Source organism: Agelaius phoeniceus, chromosome Z, assembly GCF_051311805.1.
Source record: "Agelaius phoeniceus isolate bAgePho1 chromosome Z, bAgePho1.hap1, whole genome shotgun sequence".
Taxonomy (NCBI): domain Eukaryota; kingdom Metazoa; phylum Chordata; class Aves; order Passeriformes; family Icteridae; genus Agelaius; species Agelaius phoeniceus.
Window position 1 is genome coordinate 73,201,745 of NC_135303.1, and position 25,244 is coordinate 73,226,988.

A 25,244-nucleotide genomic window follows, 5' to 3' on the forward strand; every position below is an offset into this window, starting at 1 on the left:
GTAGCAGCAGGTTCATATGCTCTTTTTTTGATTAGGATCTTTTAATTGTGATTTCTGCTTTCCAGAACAAATTCTGTACTGCTTTGTATGTAACCTATTTTTTTTCTGCATTCACTGCAGAAAAATTGAAATAGTGGTTAAAATAATGTATCTTTTGTATAATTTTGCATAGCATTTGTGGAAGTTGTTTTTTTTTTTTTTTTCCTGAGGGAGGTGGTGTTTTTTCTTGGTTTTGTTTTGCATAATGAACAAATCTTTTTGAGAGGAAATAGAACCTAGTGAATCACTTGTATGTATTTTGTATTAATATTTCAGATATAATTACATATGATCCTAAATAGTACATAGTAAAAATCAGAGTGATTAAATGCTAGAGTAATTCAGAAAGCTTTTAGATTTCAAGAAGTGTAAAAAAAAGATTAAACTCTGATACAAATAAATCAAATGCAATGAAAAATAAAATAGTTTCATTCTAAGGTCTTAATTTTTCACAGAGGCTTTTGTTTATGATCAGTTTCGTGCCTGTAAGTAATACCTTCACTAGGACTTTTGAAGCAGAATATGTGATCACAGCTTTGCTGCACATGAAACTTTCACTGGTATAATTTAGACAAGTGAAAAGGGGTAATCCTTGGGTGGTATCGTTGTGTCAGTTGAAGCTCTTTAGTGTACCTATGCCTAAGTTGTATTGGCAACTCTGTATTTTTACTGCTACAGCTGACTAACCTGACACTTTGTTGGTGGTATTCGGCATTACAAATCACAGTTGCTGTCTTTTGCAGCTGTGCTTTAATGAATTTGATTACTGTATGTTCTGTACTGGCTTCCCTGATGTGGTAGAGTGTTCCAGTGGGATGTTCCCAGTGTAGTTCCAAACAGATCTGTGTTTCCAGACAAAACCTTAAGCCAATGTTGACTTGCAAGCCTCTAAGTGTAAAAGGAGCAAGTTTTGAGAGAATGTGAGTAATAGCTATTCAAAATTATGTTTTTTCATCAAAAACCAATAAATATGGAGGACTTTTTATAGTTCTTCATTATGGGGGCTATAATTATCTAAGTATGTAGCATGTGTATGCTGTCTTTTAAAAGGGATGTAAGAATATTATAACTTCCTAGTTTTCTTCTAAGAAGTTTACACCTCCAAGAATATACCTATATTTTAAATCAGTGAAGTGCCTCAGTGTTGTGCCTGCAGGCTAGTAATACCTACCTTTATAAAGTTCAGTTATAAATGCTTTCACACCAAAATGCTTATAATAATTTATTTATATAATAATATAATAATTCTGAATCCTTAATATAATCACAAGGGCTGCACTAATCAATTTGAGTGGATAAATCCAGCTTTTACTGAAAAGTGCTAGCTATCCCAGCTGTTACTAATAAAATGAATCAGGTTATGTGAAGAATCACTAGTTCTTTTTGGGGTTGGAATGAATAAGGACAAATTTATATTCATATTAGCATGTAAATCCACTACTTTAATAATTCTAAATGAATTGCTGAAATGTTGATACACTTGTTTTCATTCTCTTGTCTATCTTTCACTTGAGAAAACAGATTTAAGGCATTATATGAGAAAGAAAAGGATATGGCTATGGTTCTTTAAAATCATCATGTAATGGAAAGGTCTTTAATGACCACGTCTATCCAAAGGAATTTGAGCCTATACTACCGAAAATTAGGATACTTTTTAGTCACTCCACTAGTATTTTGAAAGCAGTTTCCTGAATCTGTCCCACTGATGCTGCTCTGCTTTGTACGGAGTAATTACATTTTTATTGACTTTGACACTGGAATCAATTTTTTGCTCATTGTGTGTACTTCTACTTTATGGAAAGTAGGAAAGTTTCAATTCAACATTATGAATAGTTTTGTGTTGATTAAAACCAGATTTTTTTAGTAAGTATTGATGCATTTGAAAATATTACTGAGTCCTATCTAAGTATTTAAGTTTGCAACTACAACAGTCTTTATCTGAAATGTGGGGCAGAGGATTTAAGAAAATGAGTCATTCTTTTCAACCATGTAAATTAAGACAGCACTTCACCTTTTCTTTGCTATCCCTTCATGCTGCTTTTAAAGATGTCACGGTCTGATTTGGGAAAAACAGTATTCAGGCAGCACATTCTCTAGGAGCATTTGCTTGACCAATGCAGAAAGACTTTTGTATCCTAAATAAGCTGTATAAGACTTTTGTATCCTAAATAAAACCAGGTAGCCTCACTAGAGTGGAGGTATGTCAAACTGATCTCTTAAGTCCCGCAGAGGCGTTGCCATGCCTACTAAGCCACCAGTCTTTGGACAAGAGCCTGCCTGTGTTTGGTGTGCCTGGTCTGTAGGCTGTGGTTCTGCAGCCACCCTGCAGTCTGCTAAGTGGGTAGGGAATTTGCAGAAAACTTCTTGTTTGCTAATTAAAAATACACAGGCCAGAGGCTGGTCTAAGTAAGACCTTATATTGTGGATCACTTACATTTTTCCTGTAAGAGAATATATTTAGGTGTCAGAATTCAGTGTTTTCTGCTGAAATTATCCAAGTTTGGTTCTTGGAGGCAGGTGGAAGTAAAATACTAAGCAGACAGACTTGAACTATGAGGTTGATTATTGGTGTAATGCTGTTAAGACAATGTCGCCTTTTTTTTCATGAAGATTTTAGATAAACCTAGTGAATCCTTAAAATTATTTTGTACTACAAAATAATAAAAATAGGAGAAAAACTTGAATGGATGTCTAATCTCAAGTCCTTTGATAAAGATAGAGCTCTTGCATTTGGTTTCTGTGTTCTTGCATCATTATGTGATAATCTTGCTTTTTAGCACAATGTCAGATTATTAAATTTAAAAGCCACAATTTTGAGGCTTGTGCATCCCACCCCATCTCTACCCCATTGTAGAGGTATCAATTTGCCTTTTTGAAGTTAGTTCTTATTTGGTGATTTGTTTTTTGAGCCTTCCTTAAGCTGCTTCCTCTTTTTGTTTCTTCAGAAACTCTTTAAGAAATAGGGTCTCCATAGATTGCAAACCCACAAAACTTAAAAGCTATAGTGTACAGCTATTATTTTATTTTTATTTATGTTTTTGAACTAAGCTTCCTTCCATTTTGATTAGTTGCTTCTTTCTCTTGATCTTAAAGATCATAAAGTAGGAATTGTGGCATTCCTTAAGAATGCCTTCATTACCTATACATTATGAACAGAACCATTCCTTTTCCTGTGTACCTACATGGCCAGAAGGTTGGATTCTAGGTTACACTCTGCAACAGTATTGAGAAGGTGAAAATTTTTTTAAAATTTTGTTTTTCCTTTACCCTGGAAGTGTTCTCCAGTGCTACATTTCTCTAAAGCTCAAGAGGGTTAGTTTGATTTGTCCAGGTACTAAATAGTTGTTTATCCAAAGGATGTGTGGCTGACTCTCTAAACATTGCAGCAATGGAGTGTTTTGCTGCTGAGATGGAAGATTACTTTGCCTCCTGGTGTGCTAGTAGATCAAGTAAAAACCTGTACCGGATGGGCCATAGAAAGGAAGGTTTTGGGGGGAAGTTGAGGTGTGTGTCTCTAAAGGGACAGAATCTAATCTGTGAGATGCAATTGTTTTAAACAGAGAAACATTTGAAACCTCAATCACTTAAGGAAACAGTACTTCTCAAAAATTGCTGAATGAAATGTCATCTACTGTTGGTAGTTCACACACCTTGACTTTGTTTTACGTTTTAAAAGGAAAACAAATTCACTATGCTTGATAAAATCATTAAGATCTCTTTGCAGCTAGGGTGCTTTTATGGAAACATTCTTGCAGAAAACTTACTAGACTTAATTTTAAGACTGTAAACCTGTGTGGTTTTATGTAGATATACCTTCTGAAATTCTTGACTTAAATACCTTGAAATACAAAAATCTTTTACTTGGATTGAAATCCACTTGAGCTAAGTTCTCAAGTGGTTTACTGTTTTAGCAACGATTAATTCCACAGCTCCACTGAACTGATATGCTCTGTTGGAAGGATCCTTATTTGATTGAATAAAGAATGAGAGCTGTAGATGTTTTTATTTTGATATAAGCTAATAATTGATATAATATCAACTTTGATAATTGATTAAGTCAAATACACCTCAATTTGCAGGTTGTACTGATAAGAGTAAAAATGCTCAGGATCCCAGATGGCACATTTTTTCTATTTGTCTGGGTCCTAAGTGGGTTTGTATATGTTAATGTTGTGAGACAGTGAATGAGCTCTCTCTTAATAGACAGTTGTATTTTTGCTGGGTACTTGTAACTAGTTAAGTAGGTGTACTGCTAAGCAGTGTGATATGGCTGCTATTGGCATTAACACCAGTATGAGCATGCAGCATTTCTCTAGCAACACTATTGAAGCCCATATGGGAGGCATTAGCAATATTACATGGTGGATTTTTTGAGTGTTTCAAGGAGAGAATTTTACAGAGCTGGTTTATGTTTATTGTATATGCATAAGATTAATTTCATGATGCTTCAATCAGTTTGCTCATTCATGTGCCCTTATGGGTAAGGGGCACTTCCTTTTGTCTGTGAGATGCAAGCAATGTGCAGGCCAGTGCTGCCAGTTTTTCTTAGGATACAGAAAGTATATTTAAATGGCAGCAATCCTAAACCCTTGTAATTCTTGTGGTTCATAATCTAAGAACAGAAATGTTTCTGACATTGCTGTAGATACTCAAGAGGAACAAAATGTTTCTTGTTTCATTTTGCATACCTGTGTTGAGCTGACCACAATCATGCCTTTAATTTTTTTAATAACATTAGAGTTTTTAGGCAGCCAGGGATGGTTTTGTAGTTGCATTGGCCAGATAATAGTCCTAAAAGAAAATTTGTTTAATGGATACTCTTTTCCTTTTGCATGTCAGTTGCAAACCTATAAGTTAGTAGTATATTTTTGTTCTGTAATAGTAAGTAGCACTGCCCCATCAGGTTCTGTACTAGTTAAGGCATTGGGTAGCGAGGTGAGGCCAACCAGCCAGGACTCTGCACATTCCTTTACTCCTGCAGGTCCAAGCTTATTATGCTTCTTTGCTGAGGCATTTTCCACTTTTCTTCTGGGCTTCTTAAGTTGTTGCAAGATTCCTCTTTAATACAAGGTACTCTTATCAAGCTCCATGAGCACAATTTCCCAGCTTTGTCCGATAAATCTGTAGATCCAAAGCATTTCTGTTCTCATGTAGCCTTGTCTTGGATCCTCATCCTGTGGCTAGTTCCTCAGTTTGTAAGAAGAGCTCCAATTTCAAGCAGTAATTCTGTGTCTTGTTTCTTACTTACTTGACTATGAAGTCCATTAAGCAGTTTTCACCCTTGTTTTTTGTGTAGCCTTTTAGCTTTTTCTACTGGAGTTCATTGAGATGAATTTAAGCCCCTGACAGGAGACTATGTTTCCTGATTTGATTTTTGCACAAAAATCATAACAGTGTCCATTGACTTGGTTTTCTTGTCACCACGTGTAAGATTGAGGGAGAGGTTTGAAAAGCAGAGAGGCATGTATTGCCCCTAGTGACTGTCTCTGCAGGTATATAAAATGTATGGAGCCAGCTTCCAAATAGTAGCACTAAATTCCTATGTATCTTTGTTTACAGGGAATTAAAGGGGTCTAAGAGGAAAAAATATATCTGCATATTCAAAATGATGTATTTGGGGAAAAAACCCAAACAAAATTGAAGTCTTCTAGGGCTTTGCTCAGCAGACTGAGGAAAGTGAGGCATTTTATGTTGTGTACAGTGCTTCACATAGGAATGTTTATTCCAGGGTTTCTATACAGGATGCATTCCTCACACTCCTTTTTAGAGACCCGCTATTGACCACTTGAATCAGTCACGTTGCTAGATATGGCACCACTGTCATAGCTTTTATATTTCTATATTCTTACTTCCGTGTCAAAAACATGTTGGGGGTCTTTGCTATCTCTGTTAAGGCATATTCTTTGGAATGATGAGAGATTGATAAAAGAGAAATTGTGATTGAGACATGTGGCATAACAACTGTGATCTAGTGTGTAGATGATTCACTTTAGGTAAATCTGGGTCTAGAGCCATGCTCCATGATTGCAAGCACTGTGTATTCTGTGTGAGGGGGAAACCTACTCAAAGATCTCAGTGAAGAATTCTCTATTACCCATTTTCTGTCTTTTTGTGAGGTGAGAGTCTGTAGGCTGTGACATGACAGAAATCAGTAGATAAAACAGGCAATAGAAGAAAATAGGAAGTAGCTGGAAATAAATGAAATCCCTTGGCATATTATGTAATTCCCCTTTCTGTGACAGTTATAAACATGTTGGGTGGGTTTTTTTATTCCCCCATCTCATGTTCGCAGGATAAGTTTTAAAATATTGTTCAGGTGTCCACTCATGGCTGAGAATGTTTTTATGAGTGCTTTTTTGTTTGGTTGGTTAATTGATTGGATTTTTTTGAGGGGTAGATGGGGGTAAATTTGTCTTTAAACTTTATTCCTAGATTTTGTAGCTGAAGGGAATCAAATAGACTCTGTGGGATTTGAGGGAACTCATGTGGAACAATAAAGTAGCTAGAATGTGAATCTGAAAAACTGCTTATTGCATGGCAAATGTCAACCAGCAGGTTATTTGCAGCTAATTAACAAGCACAACGTGTGAGTGGAATGTTTTCTAATTAATAAAAAGGCTGTTGTTTTTAATTTCTGATGCCATTACTTGACTCTTAGTGTACAGCTGGTTAGTTACAAGATGTGTATTCTGATTTAGTTCATAAAATTTTAGTCTGTGAGGGTGAAAGGATGGAAAAGGTATACCCAGAGTTTGCCTAATCCATTCCAGATGGACAAAATGTGTTCAAACTGTGCTTTATTTAATACCAAATCCAGAAAAGTGACCAATGTCATGGAGTTAAGCTCAGATTTTCATGCTCTGCCTTGAAGTCTGAAAGCTCTTTTCTCTTTTTTTTTTTTTTTTCGGTTGTTGTTGTTAGATTGGTTAAAATAAATGGTACCGAATAAAAAGACTCAATAAAAATAATGTTCTCCTATCTCAACTGAAATAGGCGAGACGGAAATTTTGGGTGTAATCCCACAAATTTATCTTAAGATGTGCTCGCTGAGGGGAGCTGGTTAGACACCTGGTGACTTTCTGAATTGGAAGATTTGAGAATATCTACCAGCACACAGGATGAACAATGCAACTCATAACTGTCCCAGTTAAAGTCTTCCTCTAAATGTGGCAGTGAAACTTTTGGCAATTAATAATGCATCAGGATAAAGCCATAAAATACCAAACTACATGTGCTGCTGATAGTAATGGTATGTTAATGCTTTCTGTAATTTATAAATAATTTTTTCCATTTGTACACTAAACTTATCAGAGAAAGAAAAAAAACAGTGAAAAATACCTTTTTATGTCCTATTCCCCCCCCCTTTTTTTTTTTATCCAGGCATTCACCTTCTGAGTTGCACAAAGGGTCATAAAACTATTCAAATTATAGTTTTTCCAGGAAATGTTTGGTGGTAATAGTTTGGGATATCTGCTAGAACACTCAGTTACTGCTTGGCCAGATATCTGACAAAGGCCTTTCTAGCAGTTTCAAATGTTGTATTTTGCTTTTTTTTTTTTTAATAAAGTACATACACTTGTTTAAAAATATCTCATTTTTAAGTTTTCTTAGTAGTCCAAGTAGAATACTTACCTTCTTCTATGTTTTTCCCTTCTCTTGGGGATGTTATTATTTTCATAACCTACAATGACTGACAGAATAATACATTTGCCAGTATTTGAGTATTTTTTTTTTCATTCTTAACAATCCATAAAAACATATTAGGCTAGTTTATTCCCTGGATTTTGACCAGTTTTGGATTTTGATCTGTTGCATAAATTCTGTCTCTTGCCGCACATGAATATCTATGTACTACAATTTCATGTTTTCTTCACATTTTAAACATGAGTCTGGACTATTTAGGTCAACTTTACAGCTACCTTTTATTAGATTTGTTATGTATGAGTACATTAAAAATGTGGTTTTAATTAGGACGCTGGTTGTAAATTCATTCTTTTAGTGGCAACATCATATCTATTTAGTTTTAGTATTCACTATTCTCTAGTTTCTGATAATTTACTCGAATCTTTCTAATGGAGGGCATGATTCTTTATGCTTTGAGATCACTTGCAGCATGACCATTATTTTAGTAGGATCTGGATAAGATTTCAATTTGAGTTTATGGCTATTTGATTTTAATTATGCAAATAGTGAAGTAAAACCTAAACTGAGCACTGTCTGTTCCATGCTGCTTAAAACTTTCTGAAAAACATTGCAGTGGAATAATGAAGTAATGTGCATGAGTGTCTCAACCTTTTTTAAATTAGGTATGGTATTTTCTCTGAAGAGCTACCTATTTCTGTATTAAATTAATGGCTTTTATAAACTTTCCATCTAATTTTTAAGTATATTCAATGTGTTAAGTGTACTTTCCAAAGTGATTAGCACTACTTACAGTGGGTTTTTTGGTGATTTTTTTCCCTTGCCTGCTTGCTCTCAGTGAATCTATAGCAAAGAAGTGACACCTCAAGGGAAGTGTCTGGAAATTTTCTAGTTATTTTCAAAGAACAGGTGTGAATAGGCAGGAGCAGGATATTACAGAGTCATCTCAAGTAAAGAAATAAATTGAATTTCATGTCTGCAATTGTAACTGTTCTGTTTCACTTTCATAGTGTATAATGAAATGTAACTTTAATAGCTATTAAAATTCTGACAGACATGGATGGTGGAAGTAAAGAAAAAATCTGCAGTTAAAATTATATACTTGAATATTTTGTAATTGCCATGCTGGACTAACCACATGTGCAGGGCTAATTGGTACTGAAGTTGATTTTGAAATCAGATTTACTAAACAAGAGATAAATTTTTTCTAGAAACTCATATAAAATCAAAGTCTTTTGTTTTCTGCTTCAAATACAAATATTTTAATGAATGAGAAATTTGATATAGAAAATAAGAAACCACATTTGTTTACATATGATATATTCAGAATTCAATTACTGCCTATGTTGCATTCCCATTTATTTGTGAATATGCGTTCCCAGTTATTTCCTTGACTGGCATTTCTACTTTTCTAAAGATACATGTTTTACAGTCATTACTGTATGAACTAAGTGTAAGACACATGCTATACAGTCTTTGCTATATAAAGTTAACTCTGGAAAATATGGTTGCTGGAATATGAAGACTGAGATAACACTGAGAACTAACTGAAATTCTGGTCAAACCATTTATATTGTCAAAGCCTGTGAAAAAGCAGTGGTCTGGCAAACTGTAAAGAATTACATGTGCAATTGTAAACACATTGAATGACTAGGAAGTCTTGTGTAGATTTACTCTTTCATACACTATATTCTAGTTCCTCCTACCTTTATTTTTTTCAGTTCTCTTTTATTGCTGCTGCATTGACCTATTATCAGCAAGTGAAATTGTGGCAGTAGGAGTATTCTAAGTGGGAATATACTCTATAGTTGCAACAATTTTTGGGTTTTTTTAATGCTGTAATTCTTACTGATTTCTAGACTTGTAAATCTTTGAACTTCTGATCTGGCCTTTCCTTGCTGTATGGCTTCTCATCAATCTAATGGGGGCTTGCAATAACAATATTATCAACACTGTGAATAAAAAAATCTCTTCCAATACTGTATAATTGAGTGTCATTCTTAAATCACTAGTCATTCATTAAACACCCAAACATGCACTTATGCCAAATTCTAGATACTCCTAATTTAAACTACTAATATGCACTATATGTAGTATTTCAAGTCTGTATTGAAGCAGTCCATGACACCTGCTCTCCTGTGGGCTGATGGGGTCAATCTATCAGAGAGGGAGAAGAGCGTCTTCAGTCATAGGCTTGCCAGGCTGGTGAAGAGGGCTTTAGGCAAAAGTTGCTAGAGGAAAGAAACCTCAATTCATTCCACTCCTACCAGTTTGATCCCAGGGCCAGCAAGACATGCCTAGAGTTTGGAGAGAGACCAGAGGTCAGGACAACATGTGAAGAGCAGCACGAAGGAATTCCAGCTGCTCAAGCCAGTAAATTGGCTTCATCCTTCACCAAGAACCTATTTTAAGTACCTCTGTGCTAACGCAAGTAGCATGAAGAGTAAACAAAATCGAGTCCTGTGCATGCTTTCAGGGCTATGGTCTTACCAGTGTTGCAAAGATGTTGTGGGATGACTCCTATGACTGAATGCTGGAATGGAATGATGAGGCTGTTTCACAAAGACAGACAGTGGAGACAAGCAGAGGGTGTTGCCTTCTGTGTCAGTGACCAGTTGGAATGCACAGAGCTCTGCCTGATCATCTGTGGAGAGCTAACTGTGAGTTTACAGATTAGGATTTAAGGGAGGGCAGGTGACATTATGGTGGGGGTCTGAACAGGAAGACCAGGTGGGTGAGGCCCCCTGTAGACAGATAGGAGCAGCCTTATGTTCCCAAGCACTGGTTGTTCTCATGGAGACTTCAGCCACTAAGAGAGCTGTTGAAGGGACAGCACAGCGGTAGAGTACTGTGGGATAAAGACTTGCACAGGGAAGAGTGGCCCAAGAAATCTGGTTAATATTCAAGTGTCATCTCCTCTAGGTCAGAAGCAATGCATCCTAACAAAGAAGTCAGACAGAAATGCCAGGAGGCCTTCAAAGATGAACAAGGAGTTTCTGGACAAATTCAGACACAAAAATGTAAGCTTGCAGAGGGTGGAAGCAGGGAAAAGTAGCCTGGGAGGAATTCAGAGAGATTGTGTGAGCAGGCAGGGATCAGATTAGGAAAGCTAAAGCTCTGATAAAATTAAACTTGCTGAGAGCTGTCAAAGGCCACAAGGGAAACTTCTCTCAGTATGTCAAGGATAAAAGGAAAACTAGGGAAAATGTGGGTCCTCTCCAAAAGGAAGCAGGAGACTTGGTTACCTGGGATATCGAGAAGGCCAAAGTACTCAATTACTTTTTTTCTCAGTCTTCACTGTCAAGTCCTCCAGCCAACACTGCCTGAATTGCAGGAGGCAATACAGAATTGTATATTGCTGGCTATAAATATCAGTGGCTATCATTATAGAATGTAGAATCACTGGCTGTAGGAGAAGATCAGGTTTGAGACCATTTAAGGAACTTGAAGGTGCATGAGTCCATGGCATCTGCTGGGATGTATCCAGCTGTCCTGAGGGAACTGGTGAAGAAAAGGGTTAAGCCACTATTCATTGTATTTTTGAAACCATGATAGCTCAGTAAAGTTTCCTGTGACTAAAAAGGGGAAACATAACCCCCATTTTTAGAAAAGGAAAAAGAAAATATCTGGAGAAGTACAAGCTAGTCAGTCTCACCTCTGTGATCAGCAAGATCATTGATTGAATGCTCCTGGAAACTATACTGGGACACAAGGAAAATAAAGAGGTCATTGTTGATAGCCAACATAACTTCACCAAGGGGAAATTGTGCCAGACCAATTTGGTGGCCTTCTGTGACTGAGTTATGGTTTTGATAAATAAGGGAAGAGTGAGTGATGTCATCTACCTGGACTTCTCCAAAGCGTTTAGTACTGTCCCCCATGACATCCTCATCTCTAAACTGGGGACACATGGATCTGATGGATGGCCTACCCAATGGATAAGGAATTGTCTGGATGGCTTACACTCAGAAAGATGACTAGTCAACTGCTTTGTGAACACATGGAGATCAGTGACAAGTGGCATTCTTCAGGGGTCAATACTGGGACCAGAACGTTTTCACTTCTCTGTTGCCGGTGTGGGCAGTGGGTTTGAGCACACCTCAGCGAGGTCACGGACAGCACCAGCCTGTGTGGGGCAGTCGACACAGCTGGAGGAAGGGATGGCATCCAGAGGGACCTGGACAGGCTTGAGAGCTGGGCCAGGGCAAACCTCATGGGAGTCAACAAAGCAAAGTATAAGATCTTACACATGGCTTAGGGCTGTCCCAGACATGAACACAGGCTGAATGGAGAATGGATTGAGAGCAGCCCTGCAAAAGGGGTCTTGGGGGATCAGCAGATGAGAAGCTGGACATAACCTGTCGATGTGCATTGACAGCCCAGAAAGCCAATTTTTTCTTGGGCTGCATCCAAAGGAATGTGGCCAGTGGGGCAAGGAAGTACTTCTCCCCCTCTACTCTCATGAGATCCAACCTGCAGTCCTGCATCCAGCTCTGGGGCCCCTATTATATTTGAATTAGGTCCAGAGGAGGGCTACAAACTAAGTCAGAGGGCTGGAGCACATTAGGCTAAGGGATCTGGAGCTGTTTAGCTTGGAAAAGAGAGGCTCAGGTGAGACCTCATGGCTCTCTACAACTGCATGAAAGGAGATTGTATTGGGGTGGGGGCCAATCTCTTCTGCCAAGTGTCAAGTAAAAGGACAAGAGGAAATGGTCTCTAGTTGTGGCAAAGGAGGTTCAGATTAGATATTAGGCGATATTTTTTCACTGCAAGTGTGGATTAGAATAAGTTGCTCAGGGAGGTAGTACAGTCCTCATTTCTGGAAGTGCTCTCAATATGAACTTAGGGATATGGTTTAGAGGTGACAGTAGTTGTGCTGGGTTGGTGGTTGAACAGATGATCTTGAAGACCTCTTTCAGGCTTGATTATTCTGTGATTCTCTAAACTGAAAGAGGGTAGGTACAGGAATGAGCAGTGTGACCTGGCCTCCAAGAGGGCCAAGTGTGTCCTGGGGCCTTTAGGCACAGCATCACCAGCCAGGCAAAGGAGGGATTGTCCTGCTCTGCTCTGCACTGGGGTGGCCTCACCCTGGGTGCTGGGGGCACTTCTGGGTGCTACAGTATAAGAAAGATATTAAACTATTAGAGAGAGTCTAAAGGAGTTCTACAAAGATGGTGAAGGATTTAGAGGAAAAGCCATATGAGGAATGGCTGAGGTCAGTTGGTCTGGAGGAGACTGAGGGACACTCATTGTGGTATACAGCTTCCTCCCAGGGGGAAACAGAAGGACTGGCACTGATTTCTTCTCTCTGATGACTAGTGGTAGGACCCAAGTGAAAAATGGCATTAAAGAGAAGGCTTAGATTGGGTATTAGAAAAAGTTTCCTCAACTTTTTTTCCTCAACTCTGGACACTGGCACAGGATCTCCAGGGAAGTGATCACAGTACCAAGTCTGTCAGAGTTCAGGAAGTATTTGGACAATGCTCTTGGGCTCATGGTGTAATTATTGGGGAGTCCTGTGCAGAGCCTGGAGCTGGTCTCAATGATCCTTATAGATCCCATCCATTTTATGATTCTATTATTTAAATTAGTTATTAGAAAGGAATTCTTCACTGTGTGGGTGGTGAGGCACTGCTAGGTGTTCCTCAGCAAAGCTGTGAATGCCTCATACCTGAAAGTGTTCAAGGCTAGGTTGGATGGAGCTTTGAGCATCTGGTCCAGTGGAAGATGTCCCTGGTGACAGCAGGGGTTTTTGAACTGCATGATCCATAGCGTCTGAGATTCTGTGAACACTGTGGAGACAGCCCAAAGTTGTTGTATGTGCATTGCCAAGGCTTACCACCATTCACACATGTGGTAGTGATACCTCAAGCTAATACATGTAATCAATAATTTGAATTAATTTTTAAAAAATTTATATGCATGTATGTTCTTTTGACTAATGACTGGTCACTTCATTAATAGGCAACAGTTATATTCAAGCAATTTAGAATGGTTTATTGACTCAAAGTGTTAGTTTCTCAATAGTGATGGGTATTCTAATATTTGATAATATGGCACCACATTGTGCTTAGATCCTTTGTACTGAATGTTTCATGCACTTTTGCTCTGTTGCATTTTGTGAATATTTTATATCCAGAGAGAATTTAAGTTATAAATGCTGTTGAACTAGACTTGGAACACTGGTCATGATCAGCATCAACTATCACAAATAGGAAAATACTGCTTTGTATGAAAAGTGCTTTTATGTTCATGGAGCTTTTTATATTTAGGGTTTGCATAGTACCTATAAACTTAAGGTCTTATATAAGTGGAACGAATACTAAAATAAGTAGGGGTGTACAGGTTTTATTTTAACATTTATTTTCGTACACAGCTAGGATGGTAAATTTCAGCAATATGGTAATTAACAATAGAAAATATTAGACCTAGGGCAGGGAACCCTTGGGTAAATAATAGAAAATCTTAGATCTAGTACAGGGAACCCTTGTCAACTCAAACTGCCATGAAGGTGTTTCTGATTATTTGACTTGAAAAATTGACCCAACAATCACTAATTTTTCAGCACATATTGCAATAGTAATTTTCCCTTTCTGGTTTTATGTGAGAATTGTTTCTCTTTCTCTCTGGACCCCAGCCTTAATCCATGATTAAAAATGATTTTAAATACCTGATTTATATCTTCAGAGCAATTCCTGAAGTGTGTTGTTCTTACTTTTGTATACAAAATAAGTAATCTGCAAAGACCAGTCTTAACCAGCTAAAAACCAAAGAACTTTTTTGTCACCTTTGCCTCTCTCTCTTCTCATCTACTTTCATCATGCATGGTCATGAAAGTATTCTTTAATTCTGACTAGAATTCTTTCTGTACCTTATCTGTTTATTCTGTATTAGTCTCTATTTTTTCTCTACTTTGAACTATTTTATCTCTGTACATCCCTTCAAACTGACATATGCTTTTCTTAATGGTTTATAAAAGCTTTTACTTGAAACTTATTCAGGCAAGCACTGAATATATAAAGTGTTTTAGTGTGGAAGGGTGTAGTGGTGAACTTGCATTCTTTCAGAGAGAGGAGAGGTATTTATTTTCAATATGTATTTTCCTGCCTGAAGATTAAAATTTCCTTTAATTTCCTTTATACCACAGTATGATTTTTTTTTGTGGTAGCACAGTGCAGTGAAATATATTGTGTTCTAGTTGGATAAAAATCATTATTTGTTACATGCAGCAGTTTTATTTCAATAAATTTGATATATCTATTTATGTGTAATGGATAAATTGAAGTTGTTTTGACCATTAAAAGAATCAAGAATATATTAAAACATTGAGCTGTTAGAGACACACAGATGCAGTGTGGCTGCTTTGGCTGTAAAAGAAGATTTTAATCTTTCTCAACCTCATCCAAAAGGCCTTTCTGCCATCAGAATAATATCTAATTATATAATTATAATACATAATTTTATCATCCTTTGTGACCTCCATACATGTAACTTCTCTTTAAGTGTTTCTGCTTAGTGAGTTGTCAGGAAGAGTATTTACTATGGCTGCAGTCCTGTATTTTGATCTCTAAGTCAAACTCTAATACTTATGCCAAGTGCCTTAAATATTAACTTGGCTCTGCACAACTATATATATCTAAAAACTAACTCTGCATGAGTATATCATATTGAAGGATTTAGGCCATTTAGAGGGCAGAGTACTTTCTTCTTGCTTATAGGGGATAACAACTAGATTTAGTGTATGGAAGGAGGGGGAGGAACAAAAGAACATTTTGTGTGTTTGCATGTGTGGGGAATGACACCAAAACCACTTTTTCCTTCCACACTTTAAACCCAACAAAACCATGCAGATTCCTCAGCCTGAATCACCAAAGTGTCACTCTAAAAACAAAATGTAATACTTAGGACTTCTTTTACAATGTATAGTGTTACTTTTAAAAAGCATTTCTCCCAACTTGATGGGTTTTTTTCCCCTGCCATGCTTGAGTTCAAGTTATATGACTTCTGTAGAATGAGGAAAGGGAATAAAAATGTTAATGGTATTATGCCTGCAAAATTATATCTGCTATTTCAGTGATGCTATTTCTCTGTGCCTTCTTTTGTTAGAGCTCATTGTTACTGACCTTCTTGTATCTTGTAAATACTGTATGCCATAAGCTCTTCTGCCATCCTAGAGATTCAGATGTATCCTTTGCTCCCTCATTGTGTGTTGAAGAGAGTCTTCTCCCATACAAATCTTAAATCACTTGTGTCCCAAGTGTCTGGTGCAGCTGTATAAAAGTATTTTCTGTGAGGTAGTCTGGAGCAATGTTTTGTGGGACTGGTAATACAGATGTGTTTTAGTGTCCTGTTTCTAAAATCACCTCATCTGTAGAAATAGAATTGCTCTATTGTTAAACAGTTATTTGGAGTCATACACCCATGGCAGTGTGAAATAAATGTGTACTTTGGAATTTTTTTTTTAAAGTCTAGAGACAATAGGTACATAATAAAAACTCACAAAACTGAAAGGTTCATCAAGGTCCTTTGGCTAAGGTTTTAGTTCCTGTGCTTCTCTGTAGTCTTGGGGAAGATTTGGCAGTGAGAAGTCATGTTCAACTGGGATAGATTTTTCTCATTTAAAATTCCTTCCATTCCCATAGGGTATTTCATTAAGGAATTTCAACCTTTTACATCATTGTCTTCAACTTTGGAAATAGTGTTGTCCCTTGATTCTATATAGTTAGAAGTATGCAGTCTATAAAGTCTGTTCAGAGGCTCAGAGGAAAAATGTTTTTATACTAAGACAATGTACAGTCCTCGGTGTGTGAACCTCCTTCATATGAGTGCCTGAATTTTGGATTTCAGACACACTGGTAAATGTATTTGATTTTTGTAAACGACAGGCATATGATGGAATTTATCAGTGTGTGTTTTCAGAGACGATTTTTTCACTTGATCACTTGACACTTAATCAGTTAAGTTGTACCTGTTTTCCCAAGTTATCTTTTACCTTTACTGTTTTAGTGTGCATGGTTTCTTCTAGCTCGCAGTAAAACACTTTGGTTCTGGAACTGCTGTTTCCATTGTGTAATATACTGTTAGGTAAACTACTGTGTAAGATGCTAGATTAAAAACTAGAAATAGATAGAAATTAAAGAAAAGAGTATAATAAAAACTGAAAGATTTTGTGTCTGGTAACACAATATCAAAGATACATATATATGTAAGTGGCAGTTTAGTGTAGTATTTTGAACAAAGGGGATTATAAAGACACAACAGAGAAAAGGTCATGACTATCTCATACATTTGAGGCGATTTCATACATTACCTCTTCTCCTGTCACAACAAGCTCTTGTAAAAAGTCTCTCTCCAGCTTTCTTTTTGGATACTGAAGGGCTGCAGTAAAGTGTTCACAAAGCCTTTTCTTCCCCAAGCTGAACAATCCCACTCTCTCAGCCTGTCCTCCAGGAGAGGTGCTCCATCCCTCTAATCATTTTTGTGGCCTCTTCTGGACTTGCTCCAGCAGGTCCATATTCTTCCTGTGCTGATGCAGCCCTGCAGGTGGGGTCTCAGCAGGGCAGGGCAGAGAGGCAGAATCCCCTCCCTGGCCCTGCTGCCCACCCTGCTCTGGATGCAGCCCAGGGCACGTGTGGCTCTCTGGGCTGGGAGTGCCCATGGCTGGGTCATGTCCAGCCTCAGCCACCAGCACCCGCAAGTGCTTCTCAGGGCTACTCAATTCATTCTTCACCCAGCCTATAGTTGTCCTTGGTATTGCCCTAACCCACATGTCTAAGACCTCCCCACTCATTAACAGCAGTCTGTCTCCTTTCCTTTTAATTACCCTAGGTTGAGACAGGCCATTTTCTTCTTTTAAAAGGGCAAGCCTCCCCTCTCTGAGCCTGCTATGTATTTGTTGTAATATCTTTTATGTAATTGGTGTGAAGAGTTCTGCTTATATATGACTAAACTTACTAAAACCAAACAAATTTCTTTACTGCTACTTGCCTTTATAACTGAAAGATCTGGAATAACAGTAATTTAGTTAAAATTACCAAATGGATAGTGGTCTTCTATGGAAGACCTTGCCTTCCATTTCAGAACTCGTTCTATCATGCATGCATGCTATGGTAGCTCTGTTGAAAAATACTTTCATGTCTGTCATGGACCTCAAAGCAAGGACTGGGGCAACAAAGTTCTACCCACTCTAAGTGAAATGCAAGTTTGTGACAAGCTGGAGAACTGGAACATACATAAATCTATAGGATTTGATGAGATGCACCTCAGAGAATTCTAGTTTTTCAGTGCTATACACTCCCTGAACACTATATGAGACATAATTTTATAGTTGCTCTCAACCCAAAATCTTGATGATCTCCTACTCGATGTGTCTATTTTTTTCTAAATAGTTACCAAGTAATTTCCTGTTACATTTAGTGAGGTTAAGTCCAAGAATGCCAGCTCATGATTGCTTCATATTTCAAATGCAGCTTTTTTTAGGTAACTGTAGAAACATGGTCAGATTTCTGAAGTTTTGCTTTCCACAGATGAAATTTTTTGAATTTTTTCTTTTAAATAGCCATCATAAAGCTGTGGTTTATTATACTTGAGTAAACTACCATGTGTATGCATTTGAATGTGTTTTCCCATTTAGATAGTAAAACACAAGTGAGGCAAGCTATTTGAAAAATGAAACCAGAGAGGTGAAAAATAGAAATTGAACATTTTACAAGTACTGTAATGGTCTTCATGCAGATTTTAAGTTTGGCAAGGGCTCCAGTAGGACAGTTTGCTATGCTATAGTTTTATTATGCTGTATTGGAGAACAAAATTTAATATATACCTATGACCTTTAAAGAAACATTGATTGTACAATTTGTGATCCATTTCTAGTACTTTTCACTGACCAGATTTCAGATTGTATTGTATATTTAGCAAATATATAAAACACAGGAGGAATTGGTTCACAACCATCCAGAACTAATCACTTGCTTTATACAATTTGAGTTAAAGAATTTGAAATCTGTACACAAATAATATTCTGCTATACTTGGCAAAGAGTGTCAAACAGAACACACTAAGAGGTTATGTACTTTTCTTTGACTACTGCATGTTTCTAGAAGTAGTTAATTTTGCTGAAAAGTATGCTTCAGGTTGATTATCAACAAGTTTATTAACCCAAAGGTCAAATAAATTCAGAATATCTTCTGTTACTGATTCTTTATGTTTTTATTTTTTATTTTTTTTTGTCCTCCAACACAGTAATACTCCAAACCAGACTCTTATACGAAGGAAAATAAAAAGGCATAAAGGCCTTTTTCAGTTGTCCCTTTGAGTATCTTCATGTTTCTTTGTCCAAATATGAGGCTTTTTTAAGAGGCAGAATATTCAGAAAGTGACATCTTTTACTTGGAAACTAAAGCTCCTAGATTGTTTAGAAATAGAGCCCTTAGAAGTTATTCAGGCATATTTTAAGTATTAATTCAGCTAAAACACTAGCCTACTAAGAACACAGAACCACCATCTTATAAATGGTAGTAATATTTAAAAATAAAAAGCTTAGATTTTCAATAGGATATAGGAGGCACTTAAATATTGCCTTTAAAACTTCTTTTCTGTTTCACAACAAAAATAGGATTCGCTGGTTGTATTATAATTAAGTTATTGCCTCAGTAGATGGCACTCTTCCCTCTGAGTCACCAAGGTGCTGGGTCATCTGTATGTAAGGTTCCCTTTTTTTACAGTGTGGAATTGATCCTGACTCCCACTGCTCATTAGAACATGAGTATCAGTTGCCATATTCTGACAAAATTTCTATTTAACTGTTACATTTTTGCTTGTCTCAGTCTTTGCTGTGGCTGCTTGATAACATTCTTTTTCTGTGAACTTTCGTGTGTGTTAGTATTAAAATACTTGTTAAGACGCCTCATACATACACTCCTCCACCCTTCACCCCTCAGCTTGCACCTAACAGGGCCTGATTGCCAAATATTTAGTCACCTAAATCTTATGGTTTTGATAGAGTTGTGTTCATGCCAAGGTGAAAATTATCTGTGTGAAACTTACACGTTCAGTTGTGTTGATACTCTGGACTTGCTGAGAGATCCAAACAGGATCTCTTACTATGGGTTCTTATCTGCTAAAAGGTCTGATTGTGGCACTACAGGCATAAATGCAAAAAACCTGTAAATCCTTTAAAATATGAAGTACAGTATTTAAATGCATGCTTTTTGCATGCATGTTATTGAAATTCACTTGGAAATTGAATTTTACAGTGAGTGTGCTTGGGTCATATAAAGTTACAATTCTTACAGTTTTGAATATTAGTACCTTTGTCCATGCCATGCTGCAGATGTCTGCATCCCCTGAACCCATGGCAACAATAAAAAAAGGGCTTACTATCTCTTCATTATTCTTAGTACTTATGCCAAAGATATTGTACTTTTATATCATCCACAGACTTCTACACCACGTACTTTTTCTTTTAACACTTTATATAGCAGATTAGGGTAGTCTGAATTCTTCTGCTTTTGTGCAACCTGGTCATTGAAAAACAGTATCCACACCTTCTTCATACTTTTTCTGTACTTTCCACAGTAAGACAATTTAGCAAGTTACAGGTGGAAATAAGAACCAAGTTTAGAAATATGCCCATATTGTAATGCTGCTCATTCTGTTTTATGATACAGATTTGAAGTAGCATTCTTGGACACATCCAAAGATTTTTGGTTTGTGGTGGGTTTTTTTTTTTTGCTTGCTCATTTGGATTTTTGTTTGTTTGGTTTGATTTTGGTTTGGCTGGTTTTTTTGGGTTTTTTTTGGGGGGGGGGGTGTTTGATTTTTTTTTTTTTTTTGAGAGGACAGTTAAATCAGGAAAGACAATCTTAAGCTTTTTATAGTATTCAGTGAGAGCTTCCACAAAACAGAAAAGAATGCTATATGCTTGTTGTTTATAATTGTGCTTTGATTTATCTTCTGCTGTTCCTCATGGAACATTTAGTTTTACTCTTTAATTGGAGTTTTTCTTTCTCTTTGTAATCTGGTAAAATGAAAAGATAAATGCTCTTCAGCCTCCCAAACAGAAATTACAACTACAGTGTGCTCCTCTGATGTTTTGTGATGTTTTGTTCTTGACACCTGTGATATATTCTCAGCCAGCAATCTGTGGTTGCTTTACTAAAAGCTATCAGCTATCTGCCTCTGGGACTAGTGATCTGTTAAGTGGTGACAAGCACTGAGGAGTAGATTCTCCCAGAATCAAATTTCTTTCTGTGGTGACTTTGAAAGCAGAGTTATTATTTTGTGCCTTTTCCTGCTTTAATGCTCTTTTAATGTACTACCAGTTACACTTTGCATTTTTCTCCAGTTTGGATGGTAGACCATCTTTCTTTCTATAGAATTTTAGATTAGATTTAGACTTTTAGATGTGATTTCTAGATTCCAGGTTTCTAGATTCCTGCCTGCCTGCCCCCTGCCAAAGAAATCTTCACATGACTTGAAATAGTTAATTACTTGTTTTTTCTGCCCAAGCCTTTCTTGGGCAAACAGACTATCCTGAATATGTCCCCACAGCTTAAGTCCACAATCATTTTGAATCAGTACCTTCATGAGTTTTCAGAGTTTGACAATTTACTATTAGTCTGCAGTCTGAGTTTTTGGGCATGTGGTATTGCAGTTTGCTGGCAAGGTACACTTGTGTCCTGGGTACTGCAGAAAAAGGATGTTTTGACACATATGCGCTTAATATATATACATATATATATATATATATATATATATATATATAATAATATTATATTTAATGAGAAATCATTGTAACTTTTATAATTTGGAATTGAAAGCTTTTTATTATCTCTCAGAACATAGTTGTCATTCAGGACAATTCTCTGTTTAGGTAATTAATATAATTAATATTTCTCCAAGTAGAAGAAGATATGTGTCCATGTTACAGAACTTGCTACAGGGACTGACATAGTTTTTTAGCAATTAAACTGCATTAATCTATTAATGATCTTTGTGTCTTGTATCAGTTTTGGAGGGATGCTGCGAAAACACCTCTTATTGTTCATACCAGGTACTAAAGCAAGTCTGTGAATACATGGAGAGATGTTTTTCCCTTGTGAAAGCAAGTCCTTAGGAATAAGAGATTTCATTAAAAATACTTATGTATCTAGAAACAAAAAACCATGAAATGTTAAATTGTTTCAAGTCAAATACTTCTTTAATTTTTACCTGTTTTTTTTTAATTCTGACCCCTGCTGCCTGCCCCCTCCCCCCACTTGACCCCCTCAAGTGTTTTTCAGAAGACCAACAAAATTTCTGATCTTTTGTTGTTTTAAAAAATTGAAAATGTTGTCAGTAGCATATCTTAGCAGTGAGATTTTATTTGGTAGTCTGGAATTTGTGTAACCAGACTTGTTACTCATTCACAAATGATGAAATTTTAGAACTCTTAGTAATGGCTTTAGATTTGGTACAAGACTAACTGGAGTGTCAAATCCTGGTCAGTCTAATGGAGAAGGAAAAATATTCAGATCATTTAACAAAAATATTTTTTCATGTTTTTTGGTTGGATTCTTTCTGAAGTTTAGACATAGTTCATAAATAACTTTCAGTTTTGCATGTTTTGGTGTTTTAAGTACATGTTGACCAACATGACTTTTCTGGGAAGACTCCTAGATCTACACAGAGTAAGGCTCATGCCAGGGAAACATAAGAGTCTGTGTAATAGTTAGACATATAAGCAACAAGATAATAGAAGTTAGCTTAGTCCATGAAGCTGACTGTTTCACTGTCAATAAGCTGAGAGTTAATGCAGTTATGATCTTGGAGGACAAGATGCCTTAAGGTCAGGGCAGGAAGGATAGAAACTGCCAAAATTCATTTTTTCTTTTCCATATGGCAAATAACAAAACCTTGTTTTAAAATTAGCTTTGTAGTGAGTTACAGAATGAATGACTATCCAATACTGCTGTTTGAATCAAATTGCTGCTGTAGGTATTTGTAACATTATGTTAGGACATCAGGTGTAAATTATTAAAGTTAGTATTTTTGTTATTTCTGAACATTTTGTTCAGGTTGTGTTCTGAAAACTGTAGAACTTGTGTTTTTGGGAGCTGATAACATTCAGCTTCCAAATGTATGTGATTCTTTTTCAGACCTTTTAAGATGGCTCTTTGGATAGCACTGAGGTTGCATTTGGATTGCCTTCTCACTACTTCAGCCAGACCCATGTAAATCTCTCATTTATTACTCTCAGCAGCTTGAAAAAGGGAGTGCTAAGTTATTGGATAAATAGGCAGGAAGAGGTACAGGCAGTTCCTTAGCTTGCACATTAATTTAGCTGTAATGAAAGGTATTTGCTTATATTGTTATTTTAGGACAGTTAGTCCTACTTAGAAATTGCAAGGTCATAAGTAATGCTGACAAATGTTCATTGTCCAGATTCTTTCAGAAGAAATTTCTACCCTATGAGCTCTTTCAACCACCTGCCAAAGCAGAGTGAAATATGTTACGCAATTGTGAACAGTGTGTTTGAAATTAGTTAAGAACAAGAAATTGTACTTCAAAAACCAAGGACTTTTTCAGATGTGTGAAATGCAGTATCTTAGGCCATGGAAGTGTTTATGGGTCTTTGACCAAGACTGGTTTTGAAGCTATTCCATTTTAATCACATTTTGGTTATGATTGTTAATTATTTAGTGGTTTAAAAAAACAAGCATAAAACAATAGTAATAGTATGAGATGCACTTGGTCAGGAGAATTGTGATGTTTTGCAATTCTATTTTTGGTTATGTCTTGAGTCAATTAAGCAGATTGTTTGGTAGTCCAAAAACCTTTGTTCCTGTATGTGTCCCTTCCTAAAAATGGCATTCTAAATAGTATGGTGCTGTGCTAGAGGTAGTAACTTCACTGAAACATGTGGGTCTTCTTTATAGTCTGTGCACCACTGAAATCACCATCTCTCCCCTCATTACTGGAAGGAAACTCTTTTCTTGCATATTCTCGTAAGTAGCTCAAGAACTTAAACAGATTCATGACTCTTAATTATATAAAAAATTTAACTAATAAAAATAACATTTTAATTCAGATTTTTTTGCTTTAGGCTTTTACAAGTTAGAATCATAGAATAATAGAATCATTAAGGTTCAAAAAGACATTTAAGATTATCAAGTCCAACTGTCAACCCAGCATCACCACCAATAGACCATATTTTCAAGTGTCATATTCACATGTGTTTTGAACATTTCCAGAGATGGTGATTCCACCACTTCCCTGAGCAGCCTGTTCCAATGCTTTACAACCCTTTCTGTAAAAAAATGTTTCCTAATATGTAATCCAAACCTCCCCTGGCACAATTTAAGGCCATTTCCCTTCATCATGTCACTTGTTGCCTGGAAGAAGAGGCTGACCCTCACCTTTCTACAGCCTCCTTTCAGGCAGTTGTAGAGGGTGATAAGGTCTCTCCTGAGCCTCCCTTTTTCCGGACTAAACACCCCCAGCTCCCTCAGCTGCTCCTCACAGCACTTGTGCTCCAGGCCCTGCCCCAGCTCCATTGCCTTTCTCTATCCCCACTCCATCACCTCACTGATTTGTAGGGAGTGGCCAAAAGCTGGGCACAGCATTCAAGGTGTGGCCTCAGCAGTGCCCAGCACAGGGGGCCAATCCCTGCCCTGGCCCTGCTGGCCACAGCATTGCTGATCCAGGCCAGGATGCCATTGGCCTTCTTGGCCACCTGGGCACAGCCTGGCTCATGTTCAGCTGCTCTCACCAGCACCCCCAGGTCCTTTCCAGCCACTCTGCCCCAGCCTGTGGAGCTGCCTGGGGTTGTTGTGACCCATGAGTAAAACTTGGCATTTTGCCTTACTTGACCTGACACCATTGGCCTCAGCCATGATCCAGCCTGCCCAGATCCCTCTGCAGAGCCTCCCTGCCCTCCAGCAGATCAGCACTCCCACCCAGCTTGGTGTCACCTGTGAATTTGCAGAGGTTTATACACATAATTGATGAAGATGTTAAACAGGACTGGCCCCAACACAGTTCTGAGGAAGACCACATGTTTTTTTCCAGGTTCTTCCAAGCAAAAGTGGGAATTTGATTAAAGTATTTACATTTGTAAATGACTTGTATTTGTTGAATAAAGCTATGCCTGACAATAATAGAAACACTAAAATAACTTAAGCTGAACAAATGAGAACCAGACTACTTTATAAAGCAGAAATTACAGTTAATATATTAAAAAGAAAATCAAATCGTGGTAGTTCCTCCATGCTATCCAACCTTAAATAATCCTTACTTTATTAAACTTCTAAATTGAGCCTTCCTTTTTTATAAATCTGGGAGAATTTAAGTGTTTTAGTTCAATAACTTTACATAAATGAAACTAATAATTAAAAATAATACTTTTATGACCTTAATACAGTGAAATTCTCCCCATTTCTTCAGCCACAATTGAAAGAAATATTTTCTTGGATGTGATCTTGTTTGGAGATCTTACGGTATTTACCTGGCATTATTTATAATGGTTTAGCTACATTAATTTCTAAAAGTTAATGAGGCAAAAAGAAATAAAGCATGCTTATTTT

At 37.0% G+C, this 25,244-nt stretch overlaps 1 protein-coding gene across 4 annotated transcripts in view; it reads left to right on the top strand.

The window, feature by feature from the left end:
* The window catches only part of ADAMTS6 (ADAM metallopeptidase with thrombospondin type 1 motif 6), a 144,199-nt gene that overhangs the window by 22,166 nt on the left and 96,789 nt on the right, over positions 1–25,244 (top strand). The window lies entirely within an intron of this gene.